Genomic DNA, 9,838 nt, shown 5'->3' with positions numbered 1-9,838 from the left:
TCATGTACCTAGAATAATAGTTATGCATGACATGCAAATTTCATCATTTTGATGATTTGTGAATCAACCTTTTTGAGGTTGGACAAAGCCCACGATCATCTTTCTTAGACATTTATTGGAAAGTCGGTTGTAACTATTCAGTAGAGGAGGTATTCTGAAGGTGCAATCATATACTAAAAATGACTGCAAGATTAGAATACTGTGTGTGGCTAAGAAGCCTGCCTTCTCTTTGAACATTATTAATAACTTCAGACTAGGTTTCCTAGAGGTCAAACAACTGGTGGAAAAGGATATTTAATGAAACCAATTGTTTGACTGTGTCGAGATAAAAGGTGCAGCTGTTTTCCCCTTACTATGAATAACCACAGATTAAAAAAAAAAACCATTAGCAAACAAAACTTATACAGCAACTTCCCCCATAAGCCTCCAACCCAAGGGAAGATGGTTCCTTATTTATTTCTCTGCCTCTGTCCACGTAAATGAGATGTTAATATTCAGCCTATTTAAGAACACCCATGAATTTACCACTCACACACCAGATCAGTGTACAGTGTACAGCAAAGAGGAAGATGAAAAGGACCACTGTGGTCCAAGTCTAACTGTATTTGTTTTGAGTGGGAGCATTCAGTGAGGACCGTTTGCCTTATTCACTTTCCTTCCTATGTTAGCAGGGAAGGAAGCTGCCCGACCCTCGGTATTGTTTTTGGGCTTGGGTGTTTTCCAAAATGCTGGTGAGCTGTGATACCTTCACTTGAGACTTTCATTTTTAGCCAGCCAATCCACTGTGACATTTAAAATGTTTGAACTAAAATAAAAGTTTCTGAAATAAAATGTAGTTTGAATTGTGTCTGTCATATGTGATAGCGCATATTAAGCTGTCCCTGGTAAGGGCATCTCTGTTCCTCCTACCTTTTGTCATTGAGTGAGATCCATTCAGAACACCAGTGGTCGGCTAACTTTCATCCTGTGCAATAAGTTATATTTCAGTGTGTCTCTCCATGAAAAACTTGTTGGGTTTCTGTTTTGTTTCTGGCTTAGTAACTACAAAGACTGTCAACTTAATGAAAATGTTAGAGTTAATAACTGAATTAATCTAAAATTTAAAACTTAACTACCTACATTGTCTATTTAGCTAGTTTTTTTTTTTTAATTAAAAAAATTTAGCCTTGAGCTGGAGAGATGGCTCAATGAATAAGAGCACTGGCTGCTCTTCCAGAGAACCCAGGTTAGTTCCTACCACCCACATGGCAGCTCACAACTGTCTATAAGTAGTTCCAGGAGATCTGACACACTTCACACGGACATACATGCAAGCAAAACACCAATGCACATGTAAATAAATAAAAAATAAATTAATTAAATTATTGGTCTTTTACTTCATAAAAAAAATTGAGGAATTTTTTATGTGTATGGATGTTTGCCTGCATGTATGTATGTGTACCACACATGTGCCTGGTGCAGGCAGAGTCTGGAAGAGAACTTTGGAGTTACAGCTGGTTGTGAGTCACTCTATGGGTTCTTAGAACTGAACCTGTGTCCTCTGCAAGAGCTACCAGTGATCTTAACGACCAGACAATCTCTCCAGTCTTTTTGGTTTTGGTCTTGAAAAGTTATTTCATCCCTTTTATCTCCAGAAGTCACGGTTTTAGTTCCAAGTGTAACTGATTATAGTATTTAATGTTTGAATAGTTGGAAGTTGTGGCCCTAGATTTGCAAAAATTAATTATTAAGTGGAACCCTTTCTATCTGCTTAAAAAAAATCTTACATTCTCCTTTCCTTTTTTCCTACAGCTTGAATTACATTTGTTGATGGTATGGGCGAAAACAACTTCCTTGCATTTATATAGAGCCAATAAGTGCCAACAGAGCAACTGGGGTAGATGACTGAGGAGTTGTTTCCCCCACGATCACGTTGTTGACTGTATGACTCTTTACCTCTCAGAATTAGATTTTGGGATTCTTTAAATAACTGTATTCCCTAAGAACATTTTTCCACCCCACATGTGAGCAATTTGGAAACTGGATACAACAATGTGAGGGGCTGGCACTGCTGAGCAGAGGCTAGTAACTCTCAATTCCAACCATGTCTTCCTTCCATCCGCACATCACACACTTCATAAACCATCTCCCGACTGTGCGGCAACAGGTCGTGTGCTACAGGAAAAGATAGATAAGACAGTGAGCTCATTTTATTGAAGAAGACAGAGGCAAGTGGAAGACAGCAAACACTGAAGAAAGTAGAAATATCATTCAAATCAGAGGCAGGGTAGAGGAAGGTCCAGGCTCAGCCTAGCACAGGAGACAGCTGGACTGTTTAAAAGTTTTAGGTTTGTACAAATCACAGTTAAAGATGAGAATGGGTCAGGAGTATCAGTGAGGGAAGCAAAGCCATAGCCCTTACTTCCCAAGATCTTCAGAGACAAGCTAATCTTTCCAGGTTCCAAAGACCATGGATGACCAAATTGTTACATAAAGGGTTATAAATGCTGGTTTACTATATAAGGCATGTGGCTTTCAAAATATGTCTCCCTGTTTAGCATATTTACATATGTACTGTGTACACCCATGCACACATACACAGACATGATAAGAACATTTATCTCTAGGTATTTTTTAATGATACCCAAGTCACATATCAAAATGTTGGCCCTCTTTGTGACAAAATTAGCTATGGCTATGTAGTCAGACCCTGTCTAAAAGAAATAAAAAAGATTGAGAGTTTACAAAAACATGGTCATGGAGAGTAACACTTCACAGTGGCTACTTCATAATTATGATTGCTAATATTTAATTATTATAGTGCACAAGCCAAATTCTTTAAAATGTACATCAAGTTTTGGAAGCACATGTCCTGGCTAACTTTAGCAGTCAACTTGACATAGCCCCTGGAGTCTCTGAGAGGAGAGCCTCAACGGAGGAACTACTTAGATCAGATCAGCCCATGGGTATGTTTGTGGAAGATTGATCTTCGTTATTAACTGATGTAGTAGGGCTCAGCCTCCTGTAGGCAGCATCATTCCTAGGCATAGGCAGGTAGTCATCACTAGTAGAATCTGGCTTGTGACTGCGCTAGCATGCAACATCTTGCATGGTTCCTCCTTTGTTTCATTGGCTCTGAAATGAGTGCCTCTGTAGGAGGTCAAGTTATGTGGAATAGAAGTCATTCCTTTCTTCATGTTTCTGCCTGGGTGTCCCTCAATGATAGACTAGATATAATCCCAGAGATACAAGCTAAAGTAAACTGTTTCCTTCACTAGATTATTTTCAGTCAGAGTGTTTCCTTGCAGCAACAGAAAGCTAGAATGTATGTCATTTTACACTCAGTACTTTTATTCTTGTTGACTGTATGCTTCTACATCTACACATCAAGACCATCCTGACTGGTTCAAGAGAAAGAGCACATTCATCCTTCCCTATGATCAAAAAGCTATCCAGTGATTTTATTCCCAACACGGGAAAACTGAAGCCAACTTGGGCAGAGTGCCAGTTCATTAAATGGTAACACTCCTTGTCCAGCAGATTTTCCATTAGACGGACTGGAAATCTTGGGAGGTTGGGTCTGATTCTCTGTCATTATGGAAATATTCTATAAGCTTATCCAATTAGTTTAGCTTCTAGGCACTACCATCCCTCTAAAAGCCAGCATGCAGAGCCAGTTATGTTAAAGTGGATTTACATGGCAAAGCAAGAAATGAACCAGCTGTCAATGTGTCTGCCCTTCAGCCCATTCCACTGTTAAGAAGGAAGGCTGGGGGTTTGCTTACTGACAGATCGGGCTCCAGACAATTGTAATTCTAGCTTCAAGATGTTTGGACGTAAGTGTTTTGAAAGATGCCAACTGAAAGCTTAATTCCAAAATATTTAATAGGTCTATCTTAAGAGAGATGGATGCTTTGGTAATGTTTATTGCATACGCCTAAGCATAGACTTTTAGAAAGGACCCTGAAAATTATATCCTTCTCCCTCAAAAATCTTCATCATTTTCCACTTGGAAGTTATACTCTAAAATAGAAGCAAATATTGCTGCTGTTCCTTCATTGAATCTATCACACAAAGTGCAATTCTTGTGAATCCATACCCTTTATTTTTCCTTCTTTTCCCTTTTCTCTTTCTCCCTCCTCCTCTTCTCCTTCTGTTCTCATTTCTTTTCTGGTGAGATTCTAAGTGTAGGAGGGTAGATTGCTTAATGTGTTCTCAGGGCAAAGAATGAAAGGACTACATTATATAGCCATGCTGTGGTGTGGGCGGGGTGCGATTTTAAACAGCACCAAGCTCCAAGAAATAGAATTACCACAAACAGAACTGCAGGGACCTCCTTAGAGTTTAGGCAGAGCCCATATTTCCTGTGAATACTTAGAATGTCACCCCACAGTGGCAGTGGCAGCTGCCTGTTTATACTCTCAGCACTTGTGTGTCATCCAATTCTTAGGATCTCAGCAATAAAAAATATCTTCTTAATATACTTAATTGAAGTGCCATATAAATACCTCCTGGAGGGAAAATTTAAAACAAAATATAAATTTCCCTCTTTGTGGAATTTCTAATCCCATCTCCTCCCATCTGGAAACTTGGAATTCGTTAGGATGAGATCTGAGACTGTTAAGATGCCCACATCATAAACAGCCACAGAAGGCACTTCCTGAGTAGAATAACAATTGCAGTCCAACTGGGAAACAGGTCCACCCAGATAAGCATCTTCTGTTACTTTTTAAAGGCTTTATTGCTAGGCGTTGTCTACTTGACAATTTTGTGCTTATCGAACTCTCTTTACCTCCTCATTTTGCTTACATCTCCTCTTTGAAAATGGATAGGGGTGAAGAAAAGGAAATCAGCCTTATTAGGGAGTGGGACAGGTCCACTTTCTTCTTTGAACTTAGCCAGTTCATCTGTGTGAAGAGGAGAGGAAGTGCATTTCTCCATGGCTTAATGGAGTAGTTTCCTGGAGCTGTTGGAGGGAGTAAGCTTGTCAGGTCACTTGAATAGCTTCATAACCCTTGGGGGACTGTGGGGTCTTCCCCTTTCCTGCAAATCTACAAGCATAGATCCACATACAGGCAAATGGAGGGCAAACAAATGTTATGAAATGGGCACACAGCAGGAGATATGCACAGAGGGGGGTCCTTACACAAGATTACAAATGGAAGCCACCAAATGCCAAGTTATTTATAAAGAAGAGAGGCAGTGACTTGCTAGCATGGGGGCACCAAATAAAGAAGGGTTTGTGCACAAAAAGAATGTGACAATTCAGTTCTTTGCATTTGTTTATTGATGATCTCTTTTTTCCCCCCTTAGGTCTTGGCATTCCATCTGAAGCAGACTCCCCTCTGGGAACAACTCAGGGCTTAGCTTTATTTACAAGGTTCTTTATTCTAAAGAGCAAAATGTTCTTGCTGACAGTGTCCATGTTGCATGACAATCTATTGCTCCCTCTCTACTTGAGAGAAATATTTACTCCTAGAGAGAAGTCCTAAATGCTAGCAGATTCCTAGCCAGTCTTTTTGTATTGATCTAAACCACTGATTTTAGTTTATTATTTTTATTCATCAGCCATGTCTTTTCTCTGTTTAAGTTTGTTTATGAAGGTTCTTCAGTAAACATGGCTTTGGGTTACTATCTGAGCTTTTACCTTTTTTCTATTTGCTTTGAAGACCAAACCATGCTACCTCAGAATTTCTCCTTAACAAGAGAAGGGTGAATCCATGCAGAGTAGAAGAAAGCATAATTTGAATCATTTGAAAGCATGCAGGATTACCAGTGGCTGGTCAGGTAGCATTCTAGAAGTGGGTAGACAACCATGGTGTGCATTCTTTGATACAGGAGCTCTAGGAACTCCTACTAGGAACCCTGAGTAGAAAATTCTCCTCACTGAGGGAGACTGTAGAAAAGACATGTATCTAAGTAGGGAATACAGATTTTTACACTTTGGGGAGGATATTTTCATGACTATCATCCCAGATTTCCATGGGAAGTAGACTGACTTTATATGTTGAGTAAGTAAAGCTCAAATACAGACGATGGACTGTGGTTCAATTCCCAGCACCCACATGGTGGCTTCCAACCATCTGTAACCCCAGTTCTAAGGAATCCAATGCCCTCTTCTGGGTTCCATGGGCACTGAGTACACATGGTGCATAGACATCCATGCAGGCCAAACACCTATCCACATAACCTGTAAATAAGTCTCAAGAAATTAGTACAAAGTATTGCCTTTAAAGACAAGGGAAGACAAGAGACTTTTCTCCCAGCATTGCTGAGTTCTGAGTATGATTAAGTAAATGATAGAGAAAAAGTATAGCTGGAAGGACCAGCATCATTGAATTAGCAGCTGGTACAGATCACCAGAGGACAGACTGGCAGGGAATTCCAATAGAGGAGTAGGGGACTAAAAGAGAAGACTAAGGCTTTTAGGAGTGGTACGCTCTTCCTGGCTAGGAGCAGTAGAGTCAAAAGCAATGGCAGCGTCTCTTTCATCCTTCATGCTTCTCCTGGCTGACTTGGACTCTGGCCCGAGGAAAGTTCTTTACACTGGGCATTGGCCTTTGTAATCCAAAGATAAAAAATTACGCACTGCAGCTTTTATTCTCATTTCTGTCAATAGCCCTTGGACCTTTCTGCCAAACCAAGAAGTGCTAACACATTTGGAGCTTGTAGCCAAGGTACTGACTCAAATGGCATGCCTAATTAATCTCATATCATGGCTGGTTTCATTTATTCTCCTTTTCTCCAAATGAGCATAGATTCCTTGGTCATTACCTCATGTGTCCCCCACTATTTAATGAAGCCCCTTCTTCCACTGAACCACAGGTTTATTATTTTCAGGGAAAACCAGAATCAAGTCTACCTGTATTCGTTAGTATACTGTATCTCTAACCATTTAGGTCAACTTGGAATATACATGTAGTAGTGGATCTAGCATGGGGCCCAAAGAGGGAAAGAGGGGAGTGCTCTGGCTGGGCTCTGCAGGGGGGAGAGTCCTTGATATGTTCGGCAGGCAGCTTGGTTTGGTGGAGGCCATGGCTGAGAGTGCTGAGAGGCCCCCTACAGGAGACTAGACAGCTGGCTCTTTAGGGGAAGACCTGCTCCCTTGCTCCCCACTGCAGATCCCGATGAAAAGAGACAGTCCATGGTTTTAAGGCATTTATTGTCATGGCAGAGAGTGGCAATGAGTAAACTGTACCCCACTTTCTCAGGGTGGGCCTGGGATTAAATACTTTTTGCAGGGAGGAGTGTCTGGGAAGGGGAGTTTATTGTCTAAGCCTCCAGGCCTTTAGGTACCTTATTAAAATGGAGATCTGTCTTGAGGCTACGTGGTCACAAGTTCTATCTGTGGAGGGGCTTGGGGCTTTGTCCTTATGTGACTGATGTCCACAGAATTATGGAGAGCTGCGGCCTTGTGTCGGGAGCTTGGTATCCAGGAGCATGGCGAACATCTACTGTCACTTGCAGGGTTATTCTCTGCAGGGTCACTGGGGTTTCCAACCTAGCTCAACCAGAAACCAGGCTGCCTATCACAGCCCACTGCCCCACAAGTCTATTGGAGTGTTAAATTACTTTGGTTTCAAAAATGTTGCTGTGGGGCTGTAGAAATGGCTCACTGGTTAAGAGCACTTGTTTTGCAGAGGACCTGGGTTCAGTTCCCAGTACCCACATGACCATTTATAACCTCCCATAATACCAGTGGATTATGCTGGCATATATAATATACTGGTATATATAATATACTAATATATAATATACTGGAGGATCTGACATGCTCTTCTGACTTCCACGAGCACCAGGAATGAACATGGCACTAAGACATACATTCAGGCCGAGCACTCATGCACATGAGATAAAATAAATACATATAAAAAAAAATAAAGGTTGTCAGAGCCCAATAATATGGGACAGTTCTGAGGTCAACTGTTCACAAGGCGAACACTTTCACTGATCAATGTCTTAAAGCTATTGTTGTGGGACAGTTGATTCTGCTCAATAGAAAAATATTAATTGTCTTCCATGAACAGGTTCTGGACAAAGAATGGTGATGGAATAAAGAGAAAACCAGCCATTGTCTGCTCTCCTTGACCTCAGATTTGTGGTGAAAGACTTTAGACACAAATGGGGGGTATTAGACTGATTTAAACCCTACAGAGGAAACAAAGCAGGAGCTTGCAGAGTCAGTAGCTGGGGCAGTGACTTTGGTGGGATGCATCTAATTTAGGTGGAGATACCAAGGAAGGCTTTTCTGAAGAGATGGTACTCGAGGTTTTTCCTGAGAACTTGGGTTCTTCCAGAGTCAGATTCTCCTTTTCATATTTATAGAACCATCACGTTTAGAGAAATGCTTATTTTATATTACATTTGAGTGTTGTTCAAGCTGGTGTGTGTGTGTATGTGTGTGTGTGTGTGTGTGTGTGTGTGTGTGTGTGTTGTCCCTGGAGGCTGGATTCCCTGGAACTGGATTTATATGTAGTAATTATAAGCTACCATGTGGGTGATGGGAAATGAACCTGTGCCCTCTGCAAGAGCAGCAAGTTCTTTCAACCATTGAGTCGTCTCTTCAGTCCCATTTATTTTATTTTTATTTACACTTTTTAACTTAGGCAAACCCTTCCTTACCCTGATCCTCAGAGCAGTATGTGTGTGTGTGTGTGTGTGTGTATATATATATATATATATATATATATATATATATATATATCTCCCATGCAGCATGAACATGCAACAGTCACATATTCAATGCATTGTGACCAGCCAGTTATTAGTCTCTGTAGTAATTGCTCCCCACTACAAAAAGAAGCTCCTTTGACTCACACTGATAAGCACACTAATCTATAGGCATAAACATAACTATGTAGAAGGGAATTTGACAGGCACATTTTATCTACTTAATAGAACATTAGCAGTAGCTTCCTCACTAGGGTCTACAACCTCTCCAGTCATAGACCTTTGGCCAAGTGACAGTATCAGATATGGATTTCACGCCTAGAGAGCAAAAATCAAACTAGAAAGCTGCTGTTAACCTCATAACAGTCAAGCCATTATTGCGCAAGCAGTGCATCTTGTCCAGCGAGTAGGGAGTGTAGCAATCAGGATCCACAGATGAGTGCGATTACAGTGACAGTACTTGCCCAGCATTCTGTACAGCATGATAAACACTATCATTAAGGAAGAGGCTTCCAGCTCAATCCCTCCACAGTTTCTCTATGTCTCCATTTAGCTGAAGCTAACTTTTCTCCTTGTTGCAATGTTTGTCTCCTTTTAATAAGTACAGCATCTTCCAACTAGGAAAAAACTGCCTCCAGGTAATTGGTGGTACTTAAGAAAAAATTGACTCAGGACTATAATAGCCATGGTCTACCTGTGAACATATCTATTTCCAGAGATAATAGGTGTTTGCCCCAATGAAAAGTGACTTTGGTTTTAGTAATTCCATATACTTTTGTGATTATGATGGCTTTCCACTCAGAGAGGTTACAAAATAATTTATTGCAGCTCTTTACAGACATTAATGATGTGGAAAAGAGCATTAATTTAGGTAATGTCTACCTATAGGGGAGCCAACAGCCTCCTCAGAAAACATGTTCTTTCCTGTGTCTTCCCTGCCACACCAGCTGGTGCCTGTTCTTTAGTCAACTACATAGGGAATGAGATTCTATGTGAGTCTTTCAAGGGGGTGCGTGCAGGTCTTCTTCCTCTTTAATCCACTCCATAATTTCTAATTAATATACACCGATGAGGTAGTTAATTGGAACTCCTATAAACAGCCTCTTCTAATCCTCGTAAGTCTTGCTGAGAGGATACGTTTGTGAAGCCCACCTTGAGGGACAGAATTAATCATTATCTTATATGTCTC

Source organism: Mus caroli, unplaced genomic scaffold, assembly GCF_978045245.1.
Source record: "Mus caroli unplaced genomic scaffold, Mus_caroli_1 scaffold_3, whole genome shotgun sequence".
Lineage (NCBI taxonomy): Eukaryota > Metazoa > Chordata > Mammalia > Rodentia > Muridae > Mus > Mus caroli.
Note: the sequence above shows the minus strand (reverse complement) of the source record.